Genomic DNA, 22,766 nt, shown 5'->3' on the forward strand with positions numbered 1-22,766 from the left:
TCTCTAGTACAGCATACATAGGTGCCATTCCTATTCTACGTCCTACTGTCTACAGTGTCTGATGAATTATAATGACCAATGATTTTTTTATTTGTAGCCATAGTTTCTCAAGGTAACAATATCAAATACATTAAATTTACTGCTTTAGCATGAACATTCAGAAAGGATAAGGGTCATAAATGCAAAACAGTTCCATGATGAATAATAAAGGGAAAAGTTCATAAGAATGCAAGAGGGGGAATGTTATCATGCATTAATTAGTTCATTTAAGCAGTAAGTTATTCTAATGTACATTTTAGAAACACTTAAAAGTATATTGCTCTTTATTCTGACCAAAATCCAAATGATTTTGAAAAGGGATTATAGTTAATAAAATTAAAAATAAAATTACTTCCCACCCAGCAATGAGAAATGACTTAATTGCCAAACAGGGTAATCATCTCTAGGGTTATTTTATTTCAGCCCTTATCCTCCTTAGGTTTATTTTCCTTTTTTACCATATTCAGGACTTCTTTTCACAATATTGTTATTAATCTAACTCACCCTTTTAGCAAAAGTTTCTAATTATTTAACTTTTGATTCTTTCATGTTGTGTATTCTGTTTTGTTGACATTGACTTAAATTTTAAAATCATCAATAAAACATTTTGAAAGCAATGTTTGTGGAATATATTTTTCTCAGTTAGTTAACATGTCCAAATCATGCCGCTTTCTTTAAAGATATGTAATAACAATCAAAAGGAAAAACTGCAATTTCTTTAAACCCTTGACAATAAGGGCTACTGGAGGTTCCAACCCATTACATCTTTCTGTAAACACAACTATTTATAAATACAAGAGTTGTGACTTACCAGCTTCTCCCCTGGGTGGGGATTAATAAAATGGGTTTACTTGAAACCAAAATTTCTAAGATGAGAAGATGGAGAACAGAATAGAAAAGCCAATTTATCCTATTCTCAAGTACATTACTTTTTTAGTCTGCCAAAGGCAACTCAAAGTCTAAAGAAAAAAATTCAATAAATGTCAATTTAACTCCTACTCTGTGCCAGAATCCTTTCTGGGAAACATGGTATTTAGTTTGGTAATATTAACATGCAAGTGGCAGGTACTGTAAAGTCAGAAGGAAGCAGGAATTAAAACATCATGGTATTGTTGCAGGAAGAGACGAATGGATTACTGTAATGGCATAGAGTCCAGAAATGGGCCCACATATGAATAAATGTGCAATAATTGATAATGTCAGTAAAACAACTCAGTGGGGAGAGGAAAGACATGTACTGAATTTTTTCTCAAATTTAGAGAAAAAATTAAGTTGAATGTCTATTTTACACCATTGGCAAAAAATAAATTCCACATGAATTAAAGCTATAAAGGTAAAAAAAACCCTCAAACACATTATAAGAAAAATTATATTATTCATTATAGAAACATATGCTTATACCTTTGGATAGAAGAAGCTTTTAAAAACAATATAGAACCACAGAAGCTATAAAGAAAACATCTGAAATTTTGACTACACCAAAATTTAAACTTCAAAAAGTAAAAAACAAAGCTACCAATTGGGCTTCCTCAACTTGATCAAGAATATCTATTAAAAAACTATAGCTAACATCATACTCAATGAGGAGAAACTTGAAGCATTCACACTAAGATCAGGAACAAAGCAAGGATGTCTCTTTTCACCACCCCATTTTAACATCGTACTGGAGATACCAGCTAATGTAAAAGGACAAGAAAAGGATATAAAAGGCATATAGATAGGGAAGAAAGATAGAAGACTTTGTTCACAGATGACATGATGACTCATGTAGAAAACATAAAAGGATTAACGAAAAAAAAACCTCCTGAAACTAATAGGCAACTACAAGCAAGTTTTCAGGACATAATGTTAACATAGAAAAGTCAAAGGCTTACTTATATACCAGGAATGAACAAAAGGGATTTGAAATTTAAAAATACAATACCATTCCAACAGATACGTGAAAAGAGTATCAACATCACTAATCATCAGAGCAATGCAAATCAAAACCAACATGAGCTAGCACCTCACACCTGTTAGAATGGCCATCTTCAAAATGACAAGAGATAACAAGTGCTGGTGAGGATGTGGAGAAAAGGGGACACTTGTACACTGTTTGTAGGAATGTAAATTAGGGTAACCACTAGGAAAAAGAGTATGAAGATTCCTCAAAAAATTAAAAATAGTACTACCACATGATCCAGCAATCCTACTTCAGGGAATATATACAATGGAAATGAGAATATAATATTGGAGATACAACTGCACTCCCCTGTTAAATGATGCATTATTTGCAATAGTCAAGGTATGGAAACAACCAAAAGTATCCATCAACAGATGAATGGATAAAGAAGATGTGATAGATGATAGATAGATAAATAGATAGATAGAAAAAGAGATAGATACATAGATAGATAATAAAAAGCTACAGATTGGGAAAATGTACTGTCAACCTATATAACAGAGAGGGGATTAATATCCAGAATAGAAAAGCTAAAGATGAGAATAATACATTTTTCAATCTTTATAATGGGAAAAAGATTTTTTCCAACAACAGATACAGAGCTCATACAAATCAATTTAAAAATCATAGAAAATTAGAAAAACACTTTAAAATTTTATACTATCACATATTAGGTTTGTGGGATATTTGCTATTTTCATACATTACTGGTAGGAGTGTATATTGGCACAGCTTTTTAGGAAATAATTCATAAGTACCATTAGAAGCCAAAATATACTTTTAACTATCCTAGGCTATCACTCAGCAATTGTATTCTTTGATATATTCTCTAAAGAAATACCTATCTGTGTGCAGAAGGCATTTACAATGAAATTCTTAGTGACATTGTCTGTGACACTGAAAATTGAAAACAAACTAAGTTCTATCAACAAAAGAATGATTATGTAAAATCATTCAATGTAGCTCTTGAAAAGGATAAGATATATCAATATTTACAGAATGTGGAGAGGGCAGACAGCAGAAGTAAGAAGAACTACAATCCTGCAGCCTGTGGAACAAAAACCACATTCACAGAAAGACAGACAAGATGAAAAGGCAGAGAGCTATGTACCAGATGAAGGAACAAGATAAAACCCCTGAAAAACAGCTAAATGAAGTGGAGATTGGCAACCTTCCAGAAAAAGAATTCAGAATAATGATAGTGGAGATGATCCAGGACCTCGGAAAAAGAATGGAGGCAAAGATCAAAAAGATGCAAGAAATGTTTCACAAAGACCTAGAAGAATTAAAGAACAAACAAACAGAGATGAACAATACAATAACTGAAATGAAAACTACACTAGAAGGAATCAATAGCAGAATAACTGAGGCAGAAGAACAGATAAGTGACCTGGAAGACAGAATGGTGGAATTCACTGCTGTGGAACAGAATAAAGAAAAAAGAATGAAAAGAAATGAAGACAGCCTACGAGACTTCTCGGACAATATTAAACACAACAACATTCACATTATAGGGGTCCCAGAAGGAGAAGAGAGTGAGAAAGGACCTGAGAAAATATTTGAAGAAATTATAGTCGAAAACTTCCCTAACATGGTAAAGGAAATAGCCACCCAAGTCCAGGAAGCGTGGAGAGTCCAATACAGGATAAGCTCAAGAAGAAACTCTCTGAGACACATAGTAATCAAATTGGCAAAAATTAAAGACAAAGAAAAATTATTGAAAGCAGCAAGGGGAAAATGACAAATAATATACAAGGGAACTCCCATAAGGTTAACAGCTGATTTCTCAGCAGAAATTCTACAAGCCAGAAGGGAGTGGTATGATATACTTAACGTGATGAAAGGGAAGAACCTACAACCAAGATTACTCTACCTGGCAAGGATCTCATTCAGATTCGATGGAGAAATCAAAAGCTTTACAGACAAGTGAAAGCTAAGAGAATTCAGCACCACCAAACCAGCTCTACGACAAATGCTAAAGGAACTTCTCTAAGTGGGAAACACAAGAGAAGAAAAGAACCTACAAAATCAAACCCAAAACAATTTAAAAAATTGTCATAGGAACATACATATCGATAATTACCTTAAATGTGAATGGATTAAATGCTCCAACCAAAAGACACAGGCTTGCTGAATGGATACAAAAACATGACTCTTATATATGCTGTCTACAAGAGACCCACTTCAGACCTAGGGACACATACATACTGAAAGTGAGGGGATGGAAAAAGATATTCCATGCAAATGGAAATCAAAAGGAAGCTGGAGTAGCAATACTCATGTCAGATAAAATAGACTTTAAAATAAAGAATGTGACAGGAGACAAAGATGGAAAGTACATAATGATCAAGGGATCAATCTGAGATGAAGATATAACAATTATAAATATATATGCACCCAACATAAGAGCACCTCAATACATAAGGCAAAGGCTAACAGCTATAAAAGAGGAAATTGACAATAACACAATAATAGTGGGGAAATTTTAACACCTCACTTACAACAATGGACAGATCATCCAGAGAGAAAATTAATAAGAAAACACAAGCTTTAAATGACACAATAGACCAGCTAGATTTAATTGATATTTATAGGACATTCCACCCCAAAACAGCAGATTACCTTTTCTTCTCAAGTGCACACAGAATATTCTCCAGGATAGATCACATCTTGGGTCACAAATCAAGCCTTGATAAATTTAAGAAAATTGAAATCATATCAAGCATCTTTTCTGACCACAATGCTATGAGATTAGAAATGAATTACAAGAAATAAAACCATAAAAAACACAAACACAGGGAGGCTAAACAATACGTTACTAGATAACCAAGAGATCACTGAAGAAATCAAAGAGGAAATCAAAAAATACCTAGAGACAAGTGACAATGAAAACATGACAATCCACAACCTATGGGATGCAGCAAAAGCAGTTCTAAGAGGGAAGTTTATAGCTATACAAGCCTACCTTAAGAAACAAGAAAAATCTCAAATAAACAATCTAACCTTATACCTAAAGGAACTAGAGAAAGAAGAACCAACAAAACCCAAAGTTAGCAGAAGGAAAGAAATCATCAAGATCAGAGCAGAAATAAATGAAATAGAAACAAAGAAAAGCATAGCAAAGATCAACAAAACTAAAAGCTGGTTCTTTGAGAAGATAAACAAAATTGATAAACCATTAGCCAGACTCATCAAGAAAAAGAGGGACAGGACTCAAATCAACAAAATTAGAAATGAAAAAGGATAAGTTACAACAGACACAGCAGATATACAAAGCAACCTAAGAGACTACTACCAGCAACCCTATGCCAATAAACGGACAACCTGGAAGAAATGGACAAATTCTTAGAAAGGTATAACCCTCCAAGACTGAACCAGGAAGAAATAGAAAATATGAACAGACCAATCACAAATAATGAAATTGAAACTGTGATTAAAAATCTTCCAACAAACAAAAGTCCAGGACCAGATGGCTTCACAGGTGAATTCTATCAAACATTTAGAGAAGAGCTAACACCCATCCTTCTCAAACTCTTCCAAAACATTGCGGAGGAAGGAACACTCTCAAACCCATTCTATGAGGCCACCATCACCCTGATACCAAAACCAGACAAAGCTACTACAAAAAAAGAAAATTACAGACGAATATCACTGATGAATATAACTGCAAAAATTCTCAACAAAATACTAGCAAACACAATCCAACAACACATTAAAAGGATCATACACCATGATCAAGTGGGATTTATCCCAGGGATGCAGGGATTCTTCAATATATGCAAATCAATCAATGTGATACACCATATTAACAAATTGAAGAATAAAAACCATATGATCATCTCAATAGATGCAGAGAAAGCTTTTGACAAAATTCAACACCCATTTATGATAAAAACTCTCCAGAAAGTGGGCATAGAGGGAACCTACCTCAACATAATAAAGGCCATTTATGACAAACCCATAGCAAACATCAATCTCAATGGTGAAACACTGAAAACATTTCCTCTAAGATCAGGAACAAGACAAGGATGTCCACTCTCACCATTATTCAACATAGTTTTGGAAGTCCTAGCCACGGCAACCAGAGAAGAAGAAGTAATAAAAGGAATACAAGTTGGAAAAGAAGAAGTAAAACTGTCATTGTTTGTAGATGACATGACAGTATACATAGAGAATCCTAAAGATGCCACCAGAAAACTACTAGAGCTAATCAATGAATCTGGTAAAGTTGCAAGATAAAAAATTAATGCACAGAAATCTCTTGTATTCCTATACACTAATGATGAAAAATCTGAAAGAGAAATTAAGGAAACACTCCCATTTACCATTGCAACAAAGAGAATAAAATACCTAGGAATAAACCTACCTAGGGAGACAAAAGACCTGTATGCAGAAAACTATAAGACACTGATGAAAGAAATTAAAGATGATACCAACAGATGGAGAGATATACCATGTTCTTGGATTGGAAGAATCAATATTGTGAAAATGACTATACTACGCAAAGCAATCTACAGATTCAATGCAATCCCTATCAAACTACCAATGGCAATTTTTACTGAACTAGAACAAAAAAATCTAATAATTTGTATGGAGACACAAAAGACCCCAAATAGCCAAAGCAGTCTCGAGGGGAAAAAAACGGAGCAGGAGGAATCAGACTCCCAGACTTAAGACTACACTATAAAGCTACAGTAATCAAGATGATATGGTACTAGCACAGAAACAGAAACATATATCAATGGAACAAGATAGAAAGCCTCGAGATAAACCCACGCACCTATGGTCAACTAATCTATGACAAAGAGGCAAAGATATACAATGGAGAAAAGACGGTCTCTTCAGTAAGTGGTGCTGGGGAAACTGGACAGCTACATGCAAAAGAATGAAATTAGAACACTCCCTAACACCATACACGAAAATAAACTCTAAGTGGATTAGGGACCTAAATGTAAGACCAGACACTATAAAACTCTTAGAGGAAAACATAGGAAGGACACTCTTTGACATAAATCACAGCAAGATCTTTTTTGATCCACGTCCTAGAGTAATGGAAATAAAACCAAAAATAAACAAATGGGACCTAATGAAACTTCAAAGCTTTTGCACAGCAAAGGAACCCATAAAGAAGATGAAAAGACAACCCTCTGAATGGGAGAAAATATTTGCAAATGAATCAACAAAGGATTAATCTCCACAATATATAAACAGCTCATGCAGCTCACTATTAAAAAACAAACAACCCAATCCAAAAATGGACAGAAGACTTAAACAGACATTTCTCCAAGGATGACATACAGATGGTCAAGAGGCACATGAAAAGCTGCTCAACATCATTAATTATTAGAGATATGCAAATCAAAACTACAATGAGGTATCACCTCACACCAGTCAGAATGGGCATCATCAGAAAATCTACAAACAACAAATGCTGGAAAAGGTGTGGAGAAAAGGGAACCCTCTTGTACTGTTGGTGAGAATGTAAATTGATACAGCCACTGTGGAGAAAAGTATGGAGGTTCCTTAAAAAACTAAAAATAGAACTCCCATACGACCCAGCATTCCCACTACTGGGCATATAACCAGAGAAAACCATAATTCAAAAAGACACATGCACCCCAGTGTTCATTTCAGCACTATTTACAATAGCCAGGTCATGAAAGCAAGCTAAATTCCCATTAACAGACGAATGGATAAAGAAGTTGTGGTACATATATACAATGGAATATTACTCAGCCATAAAAAGGAACGAAATTGGGTCATTTGTTGAGACATGGATGGATCTAGAAACTGTCATACAGAGTGAAGTAAGTCAGAAAGAGAAAAATAAATATCGTATATTAATGCATATATGTGGAACCTAGAAAAATGGTACAGATGAACCGGTTTGCAGGGCAGAAATTGAGACACAGATGTAGAGAACAAACATGTGGACACCAAGGGGGGAAAGCTGTGGGGGGTGGGGGTGGGGGTGTGATGAATTGGGAGGTTGGGATTGACATATATACACTGATGTGTATAAAATTGATGACTAATAAGAACCTGCTGTATAAAAAAAAAATTAAATTAAATTAAAAAATTAAATAAAGAAAAGATAATGTAAATCAGTGCTGCCACTACTGAAAACATTATGGAGGGTTCTGAAAAAAAAAAAATTTACACAATGTGGAATGATCTCCAAGGTGTATTATAAAGTAAAAATGCAAGTTGTGGACCAATAGTCACATTACAGTACTGTTTATTTTATAAACTAGTTACACAATACTATATATTTTTATATATTATGTACACAAAACTATATATTCTTTATGTATATATATATATGTAATAAGTACATAGAAAACAATGACAAATTAAACTATTACTTTATCTGAATTTTAAAAATATTTATGAAAATGCATTTATTTAATATTTCTATAATTAAAATATATAATTTTTAATATATTAAAATGATTATAAACACAGGAATTTGAAAATGATATATTAATATGAAGCTGTCAGGGCCATCTTGAAATTCATCTTTGGAATAGTTTTATTCCACTAAATTAAATAAAACTATTTCTACTCAAATATGGCTTTTATTATGCCAACAATTAGAATTCTTTCTACTAATAATACTATTTAGAAGATATTTCAATAGCTAACTTTTCTTATTTTCCATTTAATTTTATTTTTATAATGCTTCTCACACTATGAAATTTTCTAGACTTCTGTCCTGGCTCATCGCCTTCACCATTAAACTAAAGATCTTCTGCACACTATATATAAGAAGGTATATTACTCCACTTTTCAAGGGATCATTTGTGCTTTGTTTGATGTCAAATGAAATTTTTAGATATTTTCCTTAAATAGTATAGTGAGTAGTAAATTAAATCTCTAGAACGTAATTCCTAATTAATCCTATTAGCTTTTTTCTCACCCTAGAACATAAACACTTTTACAACACTTTTTTAGTTCCAGCACTTTTTCAAAATTCCTGGGCTATGATGCATACTTAATAAGTAAGAATGGGTTGATGGATGGATGGATGAATGGATGAACAGATGACTTGGTAACAAGTTGCTTTTGAAAACTGGTATAGAGATAAATATATCTTACCTTAGTCTTCCATTCTGAACTGTTCCTTAAATCTTTCACAAGAACCATAAAGGCATCCGCTTCCAATGCAAGAGTTTTATTGCTTCACTAGAAGACATTATGGACCAGGGTTCAGAGACGCTTGATGAGTACACAATGCTTACGTAGGTTATTCTGTCCCTTTGTACATTCTTTATTACAAAATTACATGTTCCCACCTTGAAAAACAGATGCCTATATTGTGATTCCCCCAACGAATAAAAAAAACCCTAGCCTTTGTATGATGTTTTGCCATATAAAAAGTAATCTTACATATACACATATATTACTTGGAAGAACCCTTTTTAAAATTGCAAACCACTTCTCTACATAGCTCTCATCTCCCAACCTTTCTTTATTTTTCCCCATAACACCTGTCATCTTCTAGCATATCATTTACTTACTTTTTTTTATTGTCTGTCTCTTCCCTATCTTCCTCGGCCCAACCACCCACTTTCATATATACTAAATATAAGCTCTATGAGAGAAAGGAATTTTGTTTATTTTCTTCACTACTGAATTGCCAGTGCCTAAAACAGAGCCTGGTACATAACAGGTACTTAATAAAATGTTGTTGAATTAATGAATGAATATAGTCTTTATGCTATTTTTACATTGCTTCAATGGATGAAATTTGAGAATGAGAAAGTTTGGCTTTTTGAATAAGAGGACACCTCCAATTTTCCCTATTTTATTGATGATGTAATTGCTTTGGCAAATAAATTAAATGGCACAATAATAATATAATAATCTTCAAGTCCTACACAGACACAGACAGTTCTCTCAGATTCTAAGATGAACAGCTCTTTATCATGAATCAGGCTGTTCATTTCACTTTACCTTTGTCTGCATGACTTGGGGCTCATCACAGATTGAAATTGAGGGTGAAATGGGAAACTACATTGTATACAGTGAATAGAACCACCAGTTTTCAAAGAAGAGTTTTTAAAATTAAGGTAAATTTATTTGCAAAGGAATTTATATAACATGACGTAGTCAATACTACCACAAAACATGTTCTGCCCAACTTGTTTAATAAAATGCTTTTGTAGCATCTCTGTATAATCAGATCTATATTTTGGCATTATTCCACAGTAAAACTGATTCACATTCTCTAAGTACGTGATGCCTATATAGGAGAGAAATTTGAACTTTCTCTCAGCTTAAGCAGGCTCAGGACAATGTGAAGGAACTAAGGTGAGAAGTAGGCTGGACTTATCTGTCCTGTCTTCTCTGGCCCTCATTCTGTCTCTGCTCCCCTCCAGTTTGCCACTTCCCCCCACATACATACAATTTTGCTTTTTTTACATCTCTAGCAGTGTTAGGGCTGGGTTAAAGTAGGAAACCTTAGAGAAAAGGAGACACTTTAAAATATACCTCTGTTACTAAACACCTCTCTTGGCTGTCACTGTCTTCTGTGTGGCAGGTGTCCTAGCATTGCCCCACCGCCCCACACACACCAAGGGGTACATGTGTAGGTTCTTCAGGAAAATGTATAAAAGTCTCCACAAGGTACAGTTTGCTGATATAAAGGACACTCTGCAGCTTCACCTCCCTCTATTTTCTCTCCCCACCTCTTGCTTTTTGGAGCTCTATCTCAGCAGGCAGCTCTCTGCCATCACGTACTCACACGATAGCTGCAGCCCGAATTCCTTCCACAGGGTCTACCTAACCCCTCCATCCTTGCCACACGAAGCATTGAGAATCCACCCTGCCATCTCCTCCCTACTCCTTTCCCCCTGTTCTACTAGGTATGGGGAACAGAACAACAAGCATATGTACTGTCTCAGCAGATATGCAGCCACGAGCTGAGCTAGCTGCTTCCCTTCCTTATGGATGAGGCGGTGTAGTAGTAAAAGAAACAAGCACATTTGCCAGACTGCTTCAGTTCAAATCCCAGTGCCTCTATCAACCAGTCCTGTGACACTGGGCAAGTTTTAAAATTTCTCTGTAACTCAGACTGAGTCTGCAAAACAGAGATAAAATAGCTCCTAACACATAGGGTCATTATGAAGACTGAATAAATTGATACATGTACTACTCTGATAATAGTACCTGATAAAAGTACCAATCAATATGTGTTGTCTATCATCAACCCAAGTTTCTAGTAGTGGTTGTTTTAAAAATGCTTTTGCGGATCAGGGGAATGTGACTTCCATCCCTGACCACTCTTGTCAAGGGTACGTGGAAAAGGTTCAACACTCTCCTTTCAGGCAGAGGACCACTCTGACACTCCTGCCCATTTCTAAACACCATCTTCTCTTGCCTGGACACCTGCAATAGCACCCTCACCCAACCCCTCACCATCCTACAATCCATTATCCCTCCTACAATTAGGACAGTTTTCTTAAAACAGAGGTCAGCACAATTTTTTCTATAAAGGGTCAGATAGTAAACATTTCAGGTTTTGCAGGACTAGAGACAAAATCAAGGATATTATGTAGGCACTTTTATAACAAGAGAGATGAAAAAATTTCACAAAATTTTTACTGACAGAATTCAAAATATATTGATAATTGAAAACCATTTGAAAATACAGGTACACTAATGAAAGGAAAGTAGTTATTGGGGAGGGGATAACATTCTCTTAATTGGGATTTAAATTAGTGTTCTCTAACATCAAAATGATTGCAAATGTTTATTTGTTAAAGCTGATCTGAAATGGAATTTTACATGCTTCATCTTGAAAATGTCTTTTCACAGAAATTGATACTGAAATGACTACCCAATAAATTTATATATATTGAAGCTTAAAGATTATCTAAAGAACCCACAGACTTTTTTTTCTTTTAATACTCAGTCATGTCCATAGAATAGACAGACGAGAGAAACTTCACAGTAAAGAAGACTGCTTCTGCACTTACCAGCGCCTCAGGGTAGAATCCGTGACAGTAGTCACAGTGAGACTGATTACCATGGCTCTTCCTCACTCGAGATAAAACATAGTGCCACTAAAACCAAAAATAAACAAATAGGACCTAATGAAACTTCAAAGCTTTTGCACAGCAAAGGAAACTGTAAACAAGACCAAAAGACAACCCTCAGAATGGGAGAAAATATTTGCAAATGAAGCAACTGACAAAGGATTAATCTCCAAAATTTACAAGCAGCTCATGCAGCTCAATTACAAAAATCAAACAACCCAATCCAAAAATGGGCAGAAGACCTAAATAGACATTTCTCCAAAGAAGATATACAGACTGCCAACAAACACATGAAAGAATGCTCAACATCATTAATCATTAGAGAAATGCAAATCAAAACTACAATGAGATATCATCTCACACTGGTCAGAATGGCCATCATCAAAAAATCTAGAAACAATAAATGCTGGAGAGGGTGTGGAGAAAAATGGAACACTCTTGCTCTGTTGGTGGGAATGTAAATTGATACAGCCACTATGGAAAACAGTATGGAGGTTCCTTAAAAAACTAAAAATAGAACTACCATACTACCCAGCAATCCCACTACTGGGTATATACCCTGAGAAAACCATAATTCAAAAAGAGTCATGTACCACAGTGTTCACTGCAGCTCTATTTACAATAATCAGGACATGGAAGCAACCTAAGTGTCCATCAACAGATGAATGGATAAAGAAGATGTGGTACATATATACAATGGAATATTACTCAGCCATAAAAAGAAACGAAATTGAATTATTTGTACTGAGGTGGATGGACCTAGAGTCTGTCATACAGAGTGAAGTAAGTCAGAAGGAGAAAAACAAATACCGTATGCTAACGGTATATGGAATCTAAAAAAAAAAAAGAAAAAGAAAGGTCATGGAGAACCTAGGTGCAAGACGGGAATAAAGATGCAGACCTACTAAAGAATGGACTTGAGGATACGGGGAGGGGGAAAGGTAAGCTGGGCTGGGACAAAGTGAGAGAGTGGCATGGACATATATACAGTACCAAATGTAAAATAGATAGCTGGTGGGAAGCAGCTGCATAGCACAGGGAGATCAGCTCGGTGCTTTGTGACCACCTAGAGGGGTGGGATAGGGAGGATGGGAGGGAGGGAGACGCAAGAGGGAGGAGATTTGGGGATATATGTATATGTATAGCTGATTCACTTTGTTATAAAGCAGAATCTAACACACCACTGTAAAGCAATTATACTCCAATAAAGATGTTAAAAAAACCAAACAAACAAAAAAAACAAGTAAAGCTCTGTAGCTTGATGGGTAGGCCATCAGATAGAATCTGAACTGTAGTATATTAACTTGGTCTCCTATGTCTAATGAGACTGTTTATGAGAGTTCTCATAAAATCTATAATAATTCTAGAAAGAAGTCATAGAAAATATACATTATGACAAAGTACTCAAGAAAGAGACAAAAAAAGACTAATTACTATTAACAAATTTTTCAAACCAAATCAACACTGTAATATCTATGTAAAAATATGCTCTCAGCAAGACTAAAAGCAATAGTTTTTTACTAGTAGGCCCAGTACTTTCTTTAAAATATAATTGTATGAGACAAAGCTTTAGTTTCTAAAGATCTTCTAAAATATTCCTATTGCTTCCTCAAATACAGACTGCCTCATTTCCTGCAAATTGTTTTTCTAATTCTGTTCAAGAATATCAACTTCATTAAAACTTTAAAGACTTAAAAAAAAATAGTGCCAAAGTGTTTAGGTGTTTCTGAGAGTTGTTACTGTACATTTTACAATAATCAAGCCATTGAAGATTTGGGGTAACACGTAAAGACACAAGGCAAGAACATTAAAGTAAGCATTATGCACACCTGCTACTATTAAAAAATGCAACAATGCTATTTTCAACGTATTTTCAGTAAAGTGTCATCGATAACAGGACGAACAGAGGTTGCAGAAACTATCAAAACATCAAAAGTAGAATCAACGGTTTTAGAAATCTCCTTTCGAAGCTGGAAAGTTGAGTCAAAAATAATAGAAAAATTTCTTAATCAAAATATATTAGGAATATTTTTGTAACATGAACATATGTTAGAATATATGTTAAAATATAATTAAAATATTAGTCAGACTAAATTTTACAATCTTATAACTATTACATATGCCCAGGGTTTTTTTAAATCATTTTTCTCCTTTTACTTTCAAATAATTTTTTACAAAAATGTTAAATCATAGCATTTAATGATTATAGTTTCAATTGCCATTCAGCAATGATTTGTTAAATCAACTTTATTTTAATGGGGTATGTAGGTTCACTTGGAGTTGACCAGAATTCATTGTGGTGGGGAGATGCATCCTCTCCCTCTGTCTTCTGAAGGAGCCATTGTGCATGGAAACAGAGAGATGGTCCAGTCTTTGCAGCTCAGGCCAGGAGAGACACTCAGTTTCACTATGGTCACTTGTGCAGAAACAGCCAGTGAATCCAGCTGTGGTAAGTATCAAGATCCCGAACATCGGACTCTGCAGAAAGTGTCTTATTGTCCTTAGTGAACTTTCTCAGTAATTGACCTTCCTCTGAGGCCACGGCAACATGAGGTCAGGCAAAACCAGGCTGATGTGGAGAACCGTTTTCCCCAAATCAAAGCCCAAATAGGACTGAGGACTTTGTAAAGATATCTGATGGGTTTGCTCCTTGGCTAAAGTCAATGTGATCTAGACCTTGAGGGAACCAGAGTGTATGTTAATTTCCATTAATAAAAGTGAGGAGAAATGTTTACAGAAACAGTACCACCCCCCTCCAAATCCACGTCCTTCTCCCTCCCTGCCTTTCGTCTCCTCTGTTACCTATCAATCACCTGAAAGGAAGATCCTCCTGAGCTGACAGCATCCTCTAGCGAGAAGATAATGGTATTCTCTCTGTAGATTAACGCTCTATTTGAAAAGCAAACCCCACTGTCACCCACTATTAGTGTGTGTCCCTGTGCTTCTGCGTGATGAGTCTTCCCATTCAGTAGGTTGTCTCTTCATTCTGTCAATGGTTTCCTTTGCTGTGCAAAAGCTTTTAAGTTCAATTAGGTCCCATTTCTTTATTTTTGCTTTTATCTCCTTTATTTTAGGAGACAAGTCCAAAAAATATTGCTGCAATTTATGTCAGAGTGTTCTGTCTATGTTTTCCTCTAGGAGCTTTATAGTATCCGGTCTTACATTTAGATTGTTAATCCATTTTGAGTTTATTTTTGTGTATGGTGTCAGAGAATGTTCTAATTTCATTCTTTTACATGTAGCTGTCCAGTTTTCCCAGAACCACTTATTGAAGAGACTGTCTTTTCTCCCTTACATATTCTTGCCTCCTTTGTTGTAGATTAATTGACCATAAGTGTGTGGGTTTACTTCTGGGCTCTCTATTCTCTTCCATTGATCTATGTGCCTGTTTTCATGCCAGTACCATTTGGTTTTCTTTTTGTTTGTTTGTCTGTTTTTTGAAGAGAGGTATACTTTTTTATTCTCACAAAGTCTCTATTTCTAAATAGACCTATAATACAGAATCTTACCTTGAGATCCATACATAAACATCAAGAATATTTTATTTTTTAAATTTTTATTGGAGTATAGTTGATTTACTATGTTGTATCAGTTTCAGGTGTATAGCAAAGTAAATCAGTTGTACATATACATATATCTGCTCTTTTTTTTTAGACTCTTTTCCCATATAGGCCATTACAGAGTGTTGAGTAAAGTTCCCTGTGCTCTACAGCAGGTTCTTCTTAGTTATCTATTTTATATATGGTAGTGTGTATATGATAAAGAAGGTGTGGTACATATATACAGTGGAATATTACTCAGCCACAAAAAGAACGAAATAATGCCATTTGTAGCCACATGGATGGACCTAGAGATTATCATACTGAGTGAAGTTACTCAGACACAGAAAGACAAATATCATATGATACCACTTATATGTTGAATCTAAAAAAAAGGGTACAAATAAACGTATTTACAAAGCAGAAATAGAGTCACGGATGTAGAAAACAAACTTATGGTTACCAGGGGATGGGGGGGAGGGATAAACTGGGAGATTGGGATTGACATATACACTGTACAGTTTTGATTACTGTAGCTTTGTACTATAGTATAGTATGAAGTCAGGGAGTGTGACTCCTCCAGCTCTGTTCTTTATCAAGACTGTTTTGGCTATTCAGGGTCTTTTGTGTTTCCATACAATTTAAAAATTCTTTGTTCTAGGTCTGTGAAAAGTGCCATTGGAATTTTGATAGGGATTGCATTGAATCTGTAGATTGCCTTGGATAATCACATTTATAAGGAAACACTAAGTTATGATACTAAAAGTATTCTAGACTTTTTCTAAGAGCTCTTTCTACAATTATCACCAGGAATTCCCACTGGCGCTTACACAAGTAATCCAAATGTAACCTACTGTAGGATTCTAGGCCCAGTCATTTTAAATAGTTTGAACTTGGGTCCACTTAGTGATATATTACAGCTGCCACTCCTTATTCTTATATCCCTCTTCGAGTCTCTGAAGAGGACAATTAAGCACTGCTTGTGGCTCTGCATTCACTGCTGTCCTCGTCAACCTTCTACACTGTTGTCCGCAGCCAAGTAAGCTGCCAGAGTCCTCTAGAGGATGGAGTGTTCCCACAACTTGGTACTTGCTTGCTGGTGAATCCATGGTACCCTTGGAATCAAAGACTCTCTTCCCATATCCTCTAGATCCACCTCTAAGTTCACTTGCAGTTGCATTTCCTGTTCTCTGACACTTCCCTGTATTCTGACAGCTTTCTACATCAAGTATCCACATTTTCTGGCCACTGCCTTAGGACTTTCTCTGGAACCAAGGTAGAGCTTGCTCAGTCCACATGCAGGGTACCCCAGAAGGCCTGGGGATCTTACCCATTAGACTTCTCCTTTATTCATAAGAACTTTATCTAAAAGGCTGTGTTATCTCTGTCTGTTAACTAGGCACCATGCCTTTATCTCCCTTTCCCCACCCTGATGAACAGATGAATAGATCAGTTGTGCCTACATATGCCCAAAGCCAAATTGTAACAATGGATAAGTTTAAGTTCTTTCCCAGCAGTCTGAGTGGTCCTACACCAAAGGCAGGTTAAAACCAAACCTGGGATGTTCTCAGACTATTAAAATAGACTGACTCTGTAGAATGCAAAGAAGATCTAAGGTGGGGTAATGAAGTGGAGTTGTCTAAGCACATAAAATCCTATGTGAGTCTCAGCTTCAGTCCCTGCTATATGCACATTTTTTTCAATTAGCCCTCATAACAACACTATGGGATGAGTGATATCCTTGTTTATGAATGAAGATGCCAAGACACCTTGACTTGTCTAAAACAGCACACTTAGTAATGGGAAGACGTGGATTTGCATTTCAAAGTGGGGAAAAGAAAGGTACCATCTATCTGGTGGCAGTATTATCAAAATTATTAACTAGAAAAGTATCCAAAGCAAGAATTGACTAAGACTTTTAGCAAATGTGTGGATACAGTATAGTTTCATCTTCTTCAGCACTAACCTAATATTGTCAAGATAAATGCATTCCTTCTTCAGTATACTCTTAGGCATGTAGAATATACATCAATATATTCCTAAGCATAGCACTATTTATAGTGGTATCCAGAAAAGTTTTTACTTTTCCCATGGGACAGAAGATGGTAATCTTTTATTCAGGCTGAAGACTTTGTGCACATTTATAACATCATTGCTAGAAGCTGTTTGGGGGAAAGCCCAGATAAAATTAAGTCATCTTTCAAATATTAATTCCAATTTCAGTCTTTCAAGACATATGCCCAACAAAAGACGCAATGCTTTCATCATCTGCATCTTTAAAATGTATTTTAAGTGCCACATGCCTTAGCTAACAAGATCCCTAAGTTTAAGACTCTAATCTAAAATTTTTACCTTGTAGTGCTATAAATATTAAACTATTGTTGAGGTTCAGAGGCCCATTAACTCTTATTGCCAGAGATTTCCCATGTGAAAGATGGAATGAATATCATAAGATTACTGTCTACTTCAAAGATCCACATGCAAAGATCAATGAAGCTGTTCTGACTCCTTAAATTAGGAAACAAAAATATTCCATTCTTTTTATTCTTGGAATCTTTAACACACTTCAAGGAAACAGACTAAATGCTCTTTGAAACGGTTTGTTTATTCTTTACTTAAAAGAAAATTTCATTTGCAGATTCAAAGGCAGCGTATAAATACAACCCTCTGAGTCCTTTTCAATATGACGCATGGAATTGGGGAGATCATTTTCCTTGGCATGTGTAGGATCTAAGCTCAAAGAAAGGATCCTGTGTTCACTTCCTTTAATCAAATTATATGTTTCAGTCTGTTTTTGAGCTGTCCTCTGCTATCTTGCACTTGGCAAGGATAAATCTAATATTAACTTTCTGTTTGGGGCAAAATACTAAGTTTTGTTTCTATATTTTTATCTGTGCTTTACTTTCTACACAAACAAGCATGTGGCTTAACTTACATTTACATGTCACCCTTACTAAGTCCAATGCATCATCTGCTGCCCCAGTCTTTGTCCCAGTCTTTCTCTACCTCTGCCAGACCGTGAGCAAAGAGCCTTTGGCCTGGTCTCACGCTCACTAATAATAATCCCTTTCATTGCTGGGTCTGGGCCCTGGGAGCAGTCCTTTGCCTTATCACAGGACTCCCCTGATTTTATTATTTCTCTTTTCATTTTTCAGCAACATGCTACTTTCTTTTTTCAATAATTGATTATATTCATGATTTCTGCCAGTGGATTGAACATGAATCTCTTTAAGCAAAGAATGTTAGATTTTGAAAGACTTTAAATTCCCTCAATAAATTCCTAATTAGCATAAACTGCCACTCACCTGCATCTGATACACAAATGTGTCATCCTTAACTGTGACTGAAGGAAGGTGAAAGGTATTGAAGCAAAGCAAGCCTTTTATTTATTTTTTTAACTTTTTATTTTTATGCTATTTATTTATTTTTAAAATGAAGTAGAGTTGAGGCTTCCCTGGTGGCGCAGTGGTTGAGAGTCCGCCTGCCGATGCAGGGGACACGGGTTCGTGCCCCGGTCCAGGAAGATCCCACATGCCGCGGAGCGGCTGGGCCCGTGAGCCATGGCCGCTGAGCCTGCGCGTCCGGAGCCTGTGCTCCGCGGCGGGAGAGGCCACAGCAGTGAGAGGCCCGCGTACCGCAAAAAAAACCCCATGAAGTATAGTTGATTTACGATTAGTTTCAGGTGTGCAGCATGGTGATTCAGTTTTGTTGTTGTTGGGTTTTATTTTTTTTTGGTATTTATCTATCTATCTTTATTTATTTATTTATTTTTACATCTTTATTGGAGTATAATTGCTTTCCAATGTTGTGTTAATTTCTGATGTATAACAAAGTGAATCAGCTATATATATACATATATCCCCATATCCCCTCCCTCTTGAGCCTCCCTCCTACCCTCCCTATCCCACCCCTTTAACTGGTCACAAAGCACTGAGCTGATCTCCCTGTGCTATGCAGCTGCTTCTCACTAGCTATCTATTTTACATTTGGTAGTGTATATATGTCAATGCCACTCTCTCACTTCGTCCCAGCTTCCCCTAACCACCCGCCATGTCCTTAAGTCCATTCTCTACGTCTGCATCTTTATTCCTGTCTTGCCCCTAAGTTCATCAGAACCTTTTTTTTTTTTAGATTCCATATATATGTGTTAACATACAGTATTTGCTTTCCTCTTTCTGACTTACTTCACTCTGTATGACAGACTCTAGGTCCATCCACCTACAAATAACTACAATTCTACAAATAACTCAATTTTGTTTCTTTTTATGGCTGAGGAATATTCCATTGTATATATGTGCCACATCTTCTTTATCCATTCATCTGTTGATGGACACTTAGGTCCATGTCCTGGCTATCGTAAATACAGCTGCAGTGAACATTGTGATACATGACTCTTTTTGAATTATGGTTTTCTCAGGGTATATGCCCAGTAGTGGGATTGCTGGGTTATATGGTAATTCTATTTTTAGTTTTTTAAGGAACCTCCATACTGTTCTCCATAGTGGTTGTGTCAATTTATATTCCCACCAACAGTGCAAGAGTGTTCCCTTTTCTCCACACCCTCTCCAGCATTTATTGTTTGCAGATTTTTGATGATGGCCATTCTGAACGGTGTGAAGTGATACCTCATTGTGGTTTTGATCTGCATTTTTCTAATGATTAGTGTTCTTGAGCTTTTTAAATATCCCTAGATTGAAATCAAGTTCAGCAGCATTTACGTTGGCATCCCAAATGAAACATCCCAAGGCTACTTAATGGGAACAGCTATTAGTACTGCACAGAACCCCAGCCTTGACTCTGCTTCCTTCTGAATACTAGACCTTCCATAGTTAACCAGGGGCCTCCTGGCATCAGATAAAGCCAAAAGTATTAGAAGTTAGAGTGCTAATTATAGACTAAATTTTCTGCTCCTTTTTGTGACTAAATTTTCTGCTCCTTTTTGTGACTAAATTTTCTTCAGGATGCTGACCCTGAAGCCATAAAATCTTGGCACCTGTTGTTTCACACTGAAAAGTGTTATGCTTTTCTCTTACATACTGAAGTAGTTCATGACCTTAAAATAGATTTAGTGAAAAGGCCGCAGCTTTCTATTATTTTTTCCCATTGGTTCCAACAAGGTCACAGGAACAGAGCAAGTAACCTGTATTGTTATACCAATTTGGTTTGCCTTATGTTACATATAAGAGGGCTTTCAGAGACATAAATTGCTTTTTCCTCAACCTTTCTTCTTAGTACTTAATGGAGATTGACAAGCTTAGGCATCTATCTCAGTCTTGCCAAAGTGGTGCTTGGGCCAAAACCTACTTCTTCTTTCTGGGCTTCCTTTGCTCTTTCTAATTCCCAACAGTTTACCAAGAGTATAGTGTAGCAAGATAGTATCTCTCCCCAGAGACTTGGCATTTAACTAGATTAGGATTCCAAGGCAAATAAAATGCTTAATTAAGCTCTTGTTAATTAACTAGTCAGTGGATTGATGACAAGAAGTTTAGTTTTACCAGGAAAGAGAGAAAATAGAGACTTCTGTTTTTTTCCCATTTTGTCATATGTGCACTTTAGAAAAATTGATAAACTACTGAACCCAATCTGAATGCTAAGTTCCTAAGATATCTACATTCTAAATAATGAATGTCAAGGTTACGACTGATGCTGTATATTGGTGGGTTAAGTATATTGTGTGATTACAGGAGCAGCATACATTCTCTCACCAGTCTATAAATCCCCTCTGCCAACCCTCTCCAAGCTTGCCTATTATAGTTAGATTTATATTATAGGCTCTAAATGCCTGACTCTTTGAGTTGCAGCACAAATATGCTGTTTCCTGAAAAGTGATTTTAAGTATCATGAAGGTATAGCCTCTTAAATTAATGGAGTGGTTCATGTCAGTGAATTCCCTTATTGGACGATAGAGAGCAACAGGGAGAACATCAACACCCATGCTCTCCACTGTGGTAAACTCACAAGGCTACTCTCAATAACACATTCAGGGGCACTAATCTATTAGTTGGTAAGGAAGAATGACAGAGAGTGAATAATTTCCCCAAAATTTAAGAAGGCAGTTTATGAGTGATAATGAGACTGGGCCACTAAAGGAACTAACATATACATACATAATAGAACAATTGTATTTAACCCCTTCCCCTAAAAAACATTTCTTTTTCATTCATTCAACAAGTATTTCTTGAGTGCCGACTACGTACCAGAAAGCGCTGCAGGCATTGAAGATTCAGCCGTGACGTAGTGTGATTTCCATGTTAGAATTATCACTCTGGATCTCACGAGAAGATACATCAGGGTGACAAAGTCAAAAGCAGGGGAGTGAGTTAGGAACCTATTCCAACAGTCCAGGAGAGAAATGATAATGGCTTGAAGAATGATAGTAGTCATGGAGGCAATTCGGGATATAGATTGAAGGTAGAGCCAACAGGACTTGCTGATAGATTGGAAGAAATGTAGGAGAGACCTGAGCAAATGGAGGAAGAGAAATGACATTTACGAAGAAGGAAAGACTAAGGGAGTTTTGGGACAGAATCAAGAGTTCTGGTTTTTAGATAAGTGTTGATATGGAGTAGATAGCTAATTATATTAGTCAGAAATTCAGAGAAGGGACTGTCTGGAAATATGAAGGTGGAAAATGTTGGCAGATGGATGGTATTCAAAGCTGGGTGTCTGGATGTGGTCAACTAGAGAGTGAAGAGAGAAAGAAGAAAAATTTCAAATCTTGGGTCCCACCAAAACCTAGAATTCAGGAGGAGAAGAGGAGCTAGAGAAGGAGATTGGAAAAGCCTATCTAGTGAGAACCAGAAGAGTTTAGTGTCCTGTAAGCTGAGTGAAGAAAGGATTTCAAGAAGAAGGGAATGATCAACGGTGTTGAATGAAACAGAAGGTAGAGCAAGATGAGAAATTGGACTTGACTATTGACTTGGCTAAGTAAAGTCAACGGGGAGATTGACTTTGACAATAGCAACTTCAGTAAAAGGCTGGCAGTAAAGGCCTGATTGTGATGAACACTCTGAGTGAGAAGTGAAGTAGTGGAAGCAGGAAATGTAGACACTAGTCTCCCAAAACATTTATTAAAAGAGAACAAAGATATGAGGCAGAAGCTGGAGAGGGACATTTGGCCAAGTGAAGTTTTTGTTGTCTGCTGGTCTGTGTTTAAAGAGGTTGGGATTCTTCAGGCGGAGAGAAGGAGAAATGACCTGGAAGAAGA

At 36.2% G+C, this 22,766-nt stretch overlaps 1 long non-coding RNA gene across 1 annotated transcript in view; it reads right to left on the reverse strand.

Moving 5' to 3' along the window:
* The window catches only part of LOC113624531 (uncharacterized), a 71,138-nt gene extending 59,089 nt beyond the window's left edge, over positions 1–12,049 (reverse strand). The window contains exons 1-2 of the long non-coding RNA XR_003434373.1: positions 11,961–12,049; positions 9,079–9,165 (exon numbers count right to left, since the gene is read on the reverse strand). This is a non-coding gene — a long non-coding RNA (uncharacterized LOC113624531). The remainder of the gene's footprint in view (positions 1–9,078; positions 9,166–11,960) is intronic.
* Between the last annotated feature and the right edge of the window lie 10,717 nt (positions 12,050–22,766).

Source organism: Aethalodelphis obliquidens, unplaced genomic scaffold (assembly GCF_003676395.1).
Source record: "Aethalodelphis obliquidens isolate GAN/ISIS:26980383/991018 unplaced genomic scaffold, ASM367639v1 scaffold13, whole genome shotgun sequence".
NCBI classification, from domain to species: domain Eukaryota; kingdom Metazoa; phylum Chordata; class Mammalia; order Artiodactyla; family Delphinidae; genus Aethalodelphis; species Aethalodelphis obliquidens.